Source organism: Lepidochelys olivacea, assembly GCF_965140295.1.
Source record: "Lepidochelys olivacea isolate rLepOli2 genome assembly, chromosome: 6".
NCBI classification, from domain to species: Eukaryota; Metazoa; Chordata; order Testudines; family Cheloniidae; genus Lepidochelys; species Lepidochelys olivacea.
This window is the reverse complement of record NC_140416.1, coordinates 40452030-40463155: the sequence shown is the minus strand read 5'-3', so window position 1 is coordinate 40463155 and position 11126 is coordinate 40452030.

The window sequence follows — 11126 nt, the reverse complement described above, 5'->3', positions numbered from 1 at the left end:
GCTGTCAGTACTTAGCTCAGCATGTTCCTCGGAGCCAGGCCTCATTAGGGCTTGCAGCTGGGCTCCCTGCTGAATACCTGTGTCTCTAGCCCTGGCCTCCTGGCCAGAGGGCAGGCTGCAGCCAGCATTTTGGCAGGGCCTTAAAGGGGCTTACTCCTGCCCTGCCACAAAGGTGTGTGAAGATCTAAACTCTGATTCAAAGCCAAAATTAAGACACATTTGTAGTCTTGCATAAAATGGCTAAATTGAAAAAACTCCATATATAGAGAGAGCACTGTTAGAAGAATGAAAAACTGTCTAAGACAAGGAGAATTCAGAGAGAGAGAGCGCGAGAGCAATGTCAAGGCATATTTTTAAACCTTTTTGATATGATAAGGGAAAGGATGTCAGAGATCAGCAAGGACACTGACCCTTTCAAAAAAAATCAGTGAGAAGAACAATAACTTGAAGACAGTATGCAGCAGAAGAAAAGGGGAAATATGACTTCAGTACTGGACAAAACTGGGGAAAGTATCCGACAATGTATTTTAAAAAGAAAAAAGACAGAAGCATTTTTGTAGGATGTGAATGAGAAATGCATTTAGCAGTATCCACTGCAATAATCCTGTTTGCTTTCATCCTCACCCACTTAATCAACTTTATCTCCTTACAATATCAATCATGTATGCATCTATATTTTACTGTCCAGGTTTTAGCTTCTACTCCATCTTCCCATTAATTCCTCTTTCCACTTTATTCTGTATATTGCTACTGGCCCTATATTAGATGCCAAATTCTTCTGAGGAATAGCTTGCTCTTCATTCCTGCAAAGAGTTTGTGATGGAACCATTAAGTCTTCACTTCAGCTGGCTTCCCTAGATTCAGATAAAATATTAGCCATGCTAGGCATAAATCCTTATCAGGTCTCAGTTATTTTCCTCACAGTGAACTTTTCTTTTTCATCCTTGCAACGACCACAATTTTTAGTCTTCAGACTATTGTTTCTGAATTCTTTACTGTTTATATTCAGGTATCTTAGGGTTTTTTCAGGGTGTATAGGTTTCACAAAAATGATTAATGCCAGTCTAAAAGGAGACACAAACTCTAGTAATGCATTCATTATTATTCAAAGTTTCAGAAGACCTTCTACAGGAAAGAACTGAAGGGCCTGGGCAAGATTAACTACAACAGTTTGAAACTCAGGGTCTGGTCTGCATGAAATTCCAACATTTCAAAACATTTTGTTTCAACTTTATCAGAATGACATATTACAGTTTTTTGTGTGGATCATTTCCACACAATAAATTGAAACAAATATTTCATTCTGATAAGGGTCAAATGGAATGCTTCAACCTTATTAAAATATCTCATTTCAGTTTTTTTTTCAAAATGAAATTTCTTTGAAATAGACATATTCCATCCTAACCTTTTTGATTTTGACTAATCAGCTTTTTCAGGCAGAAGAACAGCTTGTGAGAAAATTGTCAATCAGTACCAACTGTCACCTTGTAATAAACTTAATCTCTTCACTCTCCTGATCGCAGTTAAATGTTACTCCGCTATACATATATAGTATACTTGTGAACAGTTCCAACTCCTACCGCCTCCATTTTCCAGCATTATTTCTATAGTATCAGTTGCTTTTTATCACTTAAATTGTGTGCAAAGGCTTGTATTTTTCAGAAATAGATTCCCTGAGTCAGATTCTGGTCAGTGACCCCCAAAAGCTATCCTTAGATTCCAGTGGAGTTGCTCAAATTTACACTAGAGCAAGATTGAAATCCGTCCCTTTTTTCTACTCCAGATTTTTAGAACTGATTAATTTCTCAGGCATTTCTCTGATCACAAGTCCAGAAATCCCCACTGTCTAGTCACTGATGCTTTTGTGACAGTGGAGCTCTCTAGTAATACTGACAATAAAATGACTGGACTGTAGTTCTTCAGATCGCTTGTATTTATGGGGTAATACCCCTGTTGCATATACCACTTTGATGGAAAATTATTTCCTTCATGTATGTGGCAAATAGTTTCTATAGAATATCAGGGTTAGAAGGGACCCCAGGAGGTCATCTAGTCCAACCACTGCTCAAACAGGACCAATCCCCAATTTTTGGCTCAGATCCCTAAATAGCCCCCTCAAGGATTGAACTCACAATCCTGGGTTTAGTAGGCCAATGCTCAAACCACTGAGCTATCCCTCCCCCCATACTCATTTGATACCTTCTGATGGACAGTTAATGCACATCATCTTTTTAGGATTTTGGCTCATGCTATGCATTTAGGAGGCCCTTCTGCAACTTTTGTTGAAAACTTCAGATGAAGAGACATCTGCTATCAGCAGCTACATCATCTATTACAATTTAACTTTAAAGAAATATACAATTTTCATAATGTTTAGTCAGTAAAGTCTTATTTTTGTGTAGAACTAAGTCATCTTTATTCCTGTCTTCCTCTGCACAAGGTGTTCAAACTATTATGCTCAATTTGTCTTGAGAAGATTTTGTTGATCTTTCTTATGGTGTTGCAGAGGTTTAAAATAAATAGGGGTGGTCCATGCTGAAAATATCTAATGTACACTTAACTGGCTATGTTCTTAAAGAATCCCCCCTTTCTTTTCTTTTAAAGGATAACTTACTTCCAAACAATAAATTGTAAAGATTTTACATACCTATTCCTGCATGAAATCAATTGACATTGGAGACAAAAATGACACGATAGCCAAAAGGAAAGAATCTTTAGCTGGTACCAGAAAGTTAGTAGATAATCAAACAAAGCAGGGTGGCAAAAGAAAAAAAGTACTTTTAATCTAGTTCTGACATACAGCCACCAATGCTGAGAGATGGAAGGGGTTGGAGGGCTCATCATCGCTATGACCAGTGGAAAACAAGCACCTGTAACAGTAGAGTATGGTGACACAAAAACTGCCTATCCTTTTTCTTTCTCGGTGTTCTAGAGCAATTTATATATTTTATGTACCTTTGTATAGCCATACAATTTGAAACTTATTGAACCAACTCTCAAAAGGTTGGAATAGACTTCTGAGGGGAAAAAAGCAGCAGGCAGAGGAGTAAAAGATCAAGGAGAATGCCAAAATAATAAGTAATTCTATAAACATTGTCAGCATTCACTATTAACAACTAGATTATTACTGGCAGCCTTTGAAAAATCCACACTGTAGCACTTTGGCAACACCTAGTGGCAAAAGGTAACAAAAGATTGCATATGCTTTGGAGATATATTTTGTTCTGAATGAACTGTTGCTCTGCCAATTCTCTTCTTGCAAGATCCTCAAAGTTATGCTCTAGTTTTTAATTAGAGAAGATTTTTCTTGTTTATGAAATTATCCAACTTTGTTTTATCCTTTGTTCTTTCTAGCAGTTGAGGCTCAGTCAAGTAGATCAGCCTAGTAATGAAGACAAGAAATTGCAATTCTTCCATATGGCAATAGTAGAGCAGTGAAAGCAGTGGTGTGGCTACAGCTGGATCTTAAGGTCTCTTATCCAGGCAAGAGCAGAGGGGGTAGGTCATGCGAATGGCTGCAACACCTCCAGAATGAGCATAAATTGGGCAATTGTCCATGAAGCGTCCGACAGTTACACTATGTCACAGTTGCAGTTCAGCGATTCCCTCACTTTTGATCTATGGAGTAAGTATGCACATCTTCCATATTGGGTTCGGATACAGTTTAGAGCTGGCCATATGCACCATGGGGAAGAGAAGCCCAACACTTGCAAAATTGGGTCTTCGGTGAGATTTTCGTTCAGTAAATTGGCAGCCGTCCAAGCTTCAGACCATCTTCTGAAACATCCTTAACTTCCACAAGCAGGGTTGTGGCACCAGACCAGAAAGGTTTTCCTGATTTTAGTTTGTGGCCAGGCGGATGTTCTAGGTCACGGTGGAGCAATAGTGTGATATTTACCAAGATCTTTATGTACTCCCTAATTGTCACAGCATCTCATCGGATATTTGCTGGCACAATGTTAGCCAATACTGATAGCCATGGAAGTGGCATTGATGTGAGGGTGCCGTTAATTATATGAAGAGAGGAAATTATTTTGGTGTCCACTAAAATGGTATGTATGCTTCCGCTCCATATTGAGGCATAGCATTCCACTGTGGAATGGACTACGGCTAGTGTCGACATCCAGAATCTACAGGCATCACTTCCCCAAGATGTTCCTGCAAGCTTCTGTATGATGTTGACCCTGGCCTTCATTTTCCTTTTTGGTTTGTTCAAGGTGGCAATGGAAGCTGAGCACGCAGACCAGAATTATCCCTGCGTATCATGGATTATGATCATGTGTCAATGGTGGCCTACAGAAATTGATGTTTAATGTCATCTCGGCCTGGCTATTATTCAAATGGAAAGCTGAGACTACTGTTTTTGAGGCATTTGGCTTTAACTGCCATGCCTTTAAATAGGTTTCTAGTGTTTTTAGGTCCTGTTCTAGAACCTTTCTGAGGTTTCAAATGAGGAAGCCTGAGTAACCAGTGTGATGTCATCTGCATACATTAACTTGTGGGAAGATGTTGGTGGAATATCTCTGCTACATAGGTTGAAAAGTCTGTTATTCAGCCTTTGCGGTCTGCTGACAGCCTCACCGAGATACACCATGAATCTGTGGTTGCTCAGCATTTCCACGGTGAGCCAAATTGTAGGGCAACAGGGCATGGCTATTGCACGTTTCTATAGAAGTCCTTTTCACCAGACTGTATCATATGCGGAACTAAGATTGATAAGTTCTGTTGCTGTTTTAAGTTGGTGTTGGTAGCTAGCTTCTGTATAGCTGGCCAGAGCAAGGACTTAGTCACAACCGTTTCTGCCTATTCTGGAGCTAGCTTGTTCTTTGGGAACCAACTCCTCCAACAATGGCTTCATTCTGCAAAGTAGAAGCTGCTCCATCAGCTTATAGCAGCCCCTAAGAAGTGCTAGAGGTTGACAACCTTTCACGTTGGCTACCTCTTTTCCTGGTTTAAGAATTGGTATAATTTTTGCTCCTTTCCATTCTTTCAGTATTCTCCCTGAGGGGTGGCTGTTTGTAAAGAGAGCAGCTAGCCATTTCCTTGCTCTTGGGCCCAAATTCTTTAAGAACTCAGGGAACATGACACCTGCTGCTTTTCCAGGTTTTATTTGGGTGATGTCACTGTCCACCTTCTCCACTTAGTAGGCACAGAAAATTGGGGAAATGGTTGGTATTATTTGAGGGCAATAAAGTTCTTCATGGACTTTACGCCGGTGCTTTTGTCAACTGGGACTTTTGAGTTGTCAATTAGTTGTCTGACTGACTACGGCATCTTGGCTCACCTGCAGGAGTTTGTAAGCTATAGGCACTGCTTTACCAAGGGCATGGAGGAGACACCAGGCCTTTGGGTTTGACTTTGAGAAGTCAAGGGCCAACACAGTGAAATTGCACTGATAATTTAAAATCTAAATGTTGTAAGGGCGAAATTCTCCCCTGCACATAGGGCTGACACCAGAATTATGTAGCACAAATCAAAATTAAGCCCTTTTTTGAAGATTTAAAATGGAACCTAAGTGGTACCCGGAGGTGAATTTTACCTCAACAACAAAACCATCATGGTTAAAATCACTCATGGCCTATGTGACCTAAAGAATTCTAGTAAACTATGAATAAATTTATTCCTAGAGATAGAGGTTTCATATAATATAGAATAATTTTTTGTGCAGTCCATGTATCAGAGATGAGAAGCATAGCATAAAACAGAGCTTTGAAGAAAATGAGTGTATAACTCAGTGAACAGGCAAGACCTCAATTAAAATAGGTTCTGTGGTGAGAGCAGGTTAAACAATCTTGCCCTTATTTAAGCCCCTGTACAGTAATGAAATTCACACTGCTGGAATTACATCAATGTTGTCACACCATTGCAAATCCCTAACAAAGACAAACCATCCAGATTCAATGTGGAATTTACAGTGGTATAACTTAATCCAGTAACATACCAAAAGAGGCTGTACTTATGTAAGACCTGCTTTGCATATCTACATTAGCTGTTTACAACAGTGGAACAACATTGATGTAGCTACATAAGGGCTAATTTCCTTACTGTAGGTTGAATTGAGAGCTACTGAACTTTCATATACTAAAATGTCACACTATTATAGGTATGTAACTCCTCATTATCTGCTGTGTAGCCCTCCATCTTTCCTCTCTTTTGCATTCAACTGCTGTAGTGAAGTAGTGTAAATACAGCAATATTGACCAGTTATAAAAATTCAAACTTTCTGAATTGGCTATTAATGTGAGGTTTCTGAATGGCCAACTTTAGACACTTAAGGTGGGATTTTCAAAAGTACGTAAGGGAGTTTGGTGTCCTACTCCCATTGAAACTCAGTGGGACTTGGGCTTCTAACTGCCATGGATGACTGAAAACCCTGGCCCTGAAAACTCTAGCATTCAGCATTTCTGAAAATCAGCCCTTACACATCTAACATGGATCATTAAAACCCCAAAAAAACAAACAAACAAAAACCCTGAGCTGCTCAATACAGCTTCCAAGCGTATTACCTTTCCTGTGGACTCCCTTCTGCACCAGACCACCCCTGAGAGGGGGCTCTGAAGGGAGTGGCTGTTCAGAGAAGCACTTAGTAAAGCTCTACCAAATCTGTACTTTATCAAGGAAGGGAGAATTGCAGGAAAGAATACAGAAGCACTGGTTTTGTGCCTGTATCTCAGGCAGTCTCTGAATGCTGAGGGGCCCAAAACACCCATTCATATTTTGGGGAGGTGAGATGGAAAGTGACTGGGCCTGTGATTAAATGATTGGGGGAAAACTCCACAAGGGGACAATCTAGTGTTCATTTACTAAATTTATTTTTTGACACTCAGAAACACCCATCTCACTACAAAATACAAATATTAGTATCTGTGATCCCCGTGTCATAGATTTAAGCTTTTTTGCGGGGGGGGGGGAAGAGGTGGAGAAACTGACTTTGCTGTGTTTGTACAGTGCACAGTACAGTGGGGTCCAGGTCCATGACTAGGACTCTTAGGTGTTACCGCAATACAAATAATATATCACTAGCCTTAGCCTTTTATCCACCACTCAAACTAGGTGAAAAGCTCAGTAACTTACTACCAGCCCCAGCCATCCCATCTCCTATACAGATTAGATTCTATTCAGACCACACTGCTGTACTGCTCATGCAGAGGAGAACTTGAGCTGTGATTAGATAAGAGCTACACACAGGCGGTTTTGCTTACCACTTAGAGTACACAAGTTAAGGCTCTATACCAGTGGTTCTCAAACTTCATTGCATCGTGACTCCCTTATGATAACAAAAATTACTACATGACCCCAGCAGTGGGGGGAACAAAGACCGAGCCCACCCAAGTCCCGCTGCCCCAGGCGGCGGGGGGGGAAGGGGAACAAACCTGAAGCCCAAAGGTTTCTGCCCTGGGCAGGAAGCATATAACCTTAGCCGTGGGCGATGGGGCTTGCGCTTGGGCTTTTGGGCGGTGGGCCTTGGGCTTCACACTTGCTGGGGCCCAGGGCCAACACCAGCCTTGGCAACCCCATTCAAAGGGAGTCCCAACCCACTTTGGGGTCCAACCCACAGTTTGAGAACCCCTGCTCTATATTGTTCATCAAGTTCATTCCCCTCTCCCCAGTCTATTTCATCAAGTGGAAGATGCTGGAACCAAGACACGGAAGAACCCATGGCAGAGAGCTAAGGTTACATGTAAGTCATACAGTGGACAAACACATCCAGAGTTAGCATGTAATTTAACAGAGAGAAAATTACAGCCCCCACACCTTTCGGGCAGATGCCTTTGTATTCCACTTTATCAAACTGAACTTGCTAGTTTGAGGAGAAAGCAAACTCTAGGAAAGTTAGTGTAAACAAAGGAGAGAATTCACACACACAAAAAAAGTTAAAATAATTTTTCAGCCTTCTACTGGTTGCCATCATTTTACTACAAAGTGAGATTTTGTGATACTATGAGTATGAAAGTCCAGTAATATTGAGAAAAAAAAATCAGCTTTGCTCCTGCTTTTATATTAATATCCCTGATTTGTCTACATGGCAAACATTTACAGCTAGTGTTATAGTTATGCAGGTATATAAAGGTGTATGTATAAAGGGCTTCTGCTCAGTGGAGCACTTTATTTTTGGAATTCATAGCCCATGTTTGCTGACCTTCAGGCTAAACGGCAAAGCCCATATATATATACCCCTTCCACTTTTGGGGGGGGGGGCGGAGCACGGGGGCGAGATTTGTGAGAATCTGGCCAGTAGGGAGGGGAAAGGACTGTTGCAGGGCTTAGGTTTTGTTTACACTTTGCTGCTCATCAGAGTACTCTGTTTAGGAAGCAGCGGGCAGGAAGGGGTGGAGGAGTCAAATATTTAAACTGTATATTTACAAGATTGTCAAGGGCATGCTGACCCTAGGATGGGTGGTTTTACGGTAGTATAAATCAAAATAACTTTAAACTATGTTTAGGATCAATTCAGACAGCCTTTCATTGGACTGCTCGATTATCATGAGCGTTCAGTAGCAGATGTCATTTAACAGCAGGTTCAGAAGTGCCAGTGATAATTCTATTGTAAAATACACTGCTTACCTTCGATACGTGCATCAGTATGCCCAAGGAACATAGTACAGAAATCCATGTTCCTCCATCCAATGGATGGGACCCAGGGACTATGATTCGAACATCCAGGCTTCCTGAATTCAGCACTCCTCATTTCACCTCAAACTGTGGCATTTCATGCCCATGAGGTGTTCGTGGCATGGGCTGAATTAAGATTTTTTTTTTTAAATTCAAGTCTTAAACAAAGCTCAGGCAAAAATAAGTATAATTTTCAGCAAACACTGTAGAAGTCCCTTTCAATTAATTTAAAATAAATATTAACTATACAGCTTTGGTCTATTAAGTATTTTAAAGATCTACAAATCTGTAAGTGTGTGGGTGTGAGCATCTGACAAAACTTGGAACTGGGAGAGAATTACACTAATACTCAATCAGGCCAGCCAACCCAAGATGGCTCTCAGGGAACCAATTTATCCTCGCGATGGTGAATGACACTGATTGAATTCTGCTTAGTTAGGAGTTAAACAAAAATTCTACTTAATAAGGGTGCATTCTGCAAAGCCACACAACAGGATAAGGGTATTGCAATTTAAGGGGTTCACTGTATTTTGTGGTTATATTCTCAAATTTAATGTGCATTAATTTAGGTTTTGACAGAGAAAATATATCTATTCCGGGTCTAATCCAATCCCCCCTGAAGTCAGTGGGCCTTGAATCAGGTGCTATGTGTTTTGTACAGCTAATTGTTTTGTTTGCTAAAGGTGGGGTATGGTCACATTTAGAAATCTCATGGTTTATGAATATGGATCATATTTGGGAATGTAATTTTCCATTATGACAAAACTGAAATTACATATTAGCTCAAGAATTCAAGCAGATACAAAGCTGTTTATGCTGCTTTCAAGACATACTACAGAACCCATTTAGCTCCATATGAATTATTCCAGTCTCATAAAAGGCAGGCTTTCAGAGTTTATTCTAGAACAGCCTTAAGCCAAATGTTGGCTATGAATTAGAATGTTACTTTAATAGTAACCTAACTTACATTAAACTGAAAAGTTACTTTCAGTCTTGGTAGGTCAGAGGAAACTAAAACAGCATCTCCTGTCCACATTCTATTATGGACCACCGTGACAGTAATGAATAGATAGATAGATCAGTGAGCAGAGAAGCTATTTTAGCTATTAAGTCTATTTTTCAGATTACAGGCTGCATGACTAAAACATGACTCAACAGGAATAAAGAGATAAGGAAATGTTTATTCAGGAAGTACAATTGACTACAGAATACTTTTGATCTTTCAGCAATCTTCCCCCATTTTTTCCTTGCAACTGTGCTAATCTATGTCCTATTCATGCTATTTTGCTGTTCAGATGAAGACATTATCTTCTCTATTAACAGCCAGAACGTCAACGATACAAGAAGTGAAAATTAAGGACTTGTGTATTTACTTGAATACACAATCCAGTCTAGTAAAACACAATATCCTTTTAATAAATAAGTTTGAACACTAAAAATCAGCATTTTGTTCAGTAGTGAAGTATTATATCCCAAGCCAGGCATATTTTATCAAAGAAGATAATGAACCTACAAGGTAGTCATAACAATTCAGATACTCATCTGAGACAGATGGCAGTAGTACCTCTATAATCACAAGAATTTTTTCCTAGTCTTTCTATTAACTCCAGACAGACGGCAAAATAAGGGGGAAAAGTGAGACCCTCAAATCCTACCCAATCAGCTGTTAAGAGAGCACACCAATCCAACCTAGTCAACTGTTAAGAGAGCCGACCAAAATGTAAACTCGATAGGATTAACTTCCACACATGCATTTTAATTTGCATAGCCGTATTCTCCTGATATGAATACTCTCAGCTCCAGGAGCGATTCTGAATTGCCAGTCACAGGTAGTGAAATTTTGAATAGCCAGTCACAACACACTCTTTCATAAGGCTCACTGGAAGTAGAGTAGCAAATGAGGAAGCAAAAAAAAACCTACACACAAAAATGTGTAATTCCACCTTTTTATTTTCTGTGTTCCTAAAATCCAGGGACTCTCAACAGCAACAGATGCATAACATCATCCACAGAAATTATTTCTGTCCTTACCTCATGATGGTGTGCCCAAGTATTGCACGTGTAGGGACTGTGTACTAACACAGTGCAGCCCCTGCACCTACTCAGTAGTAGTTAAGAATGTAAGTTTCTTGGTGATTTTTAACCCATCCTTACTTTAAAAATTACAGAGAGTTTTCAGACCATGCAAGACGACAAACTGCTAATGTAATAATTGCAATTTTAGAACAACGACAAAAAAAAGGTAATTTCAATTGTTTTTTTAATTAACCTATCCCCCAACACACACATACAATAGCATGTATGCCAGGCTTCAACCCAAAGAGTTTTGGAACAGTTGATATAGTGAATTCAAAAGCCATAGTTTATAATGGAAATGCTAATGCATTTACCTATAGCAGCTCCAGCTACACTAAAGTAAATATTTCTTTAGGGTAACAAAACACATTGCTTTACCCAGTAACACAAGGTATACAAGTTTTATAATACATATTACTGTCTTTACTTGTACTCAT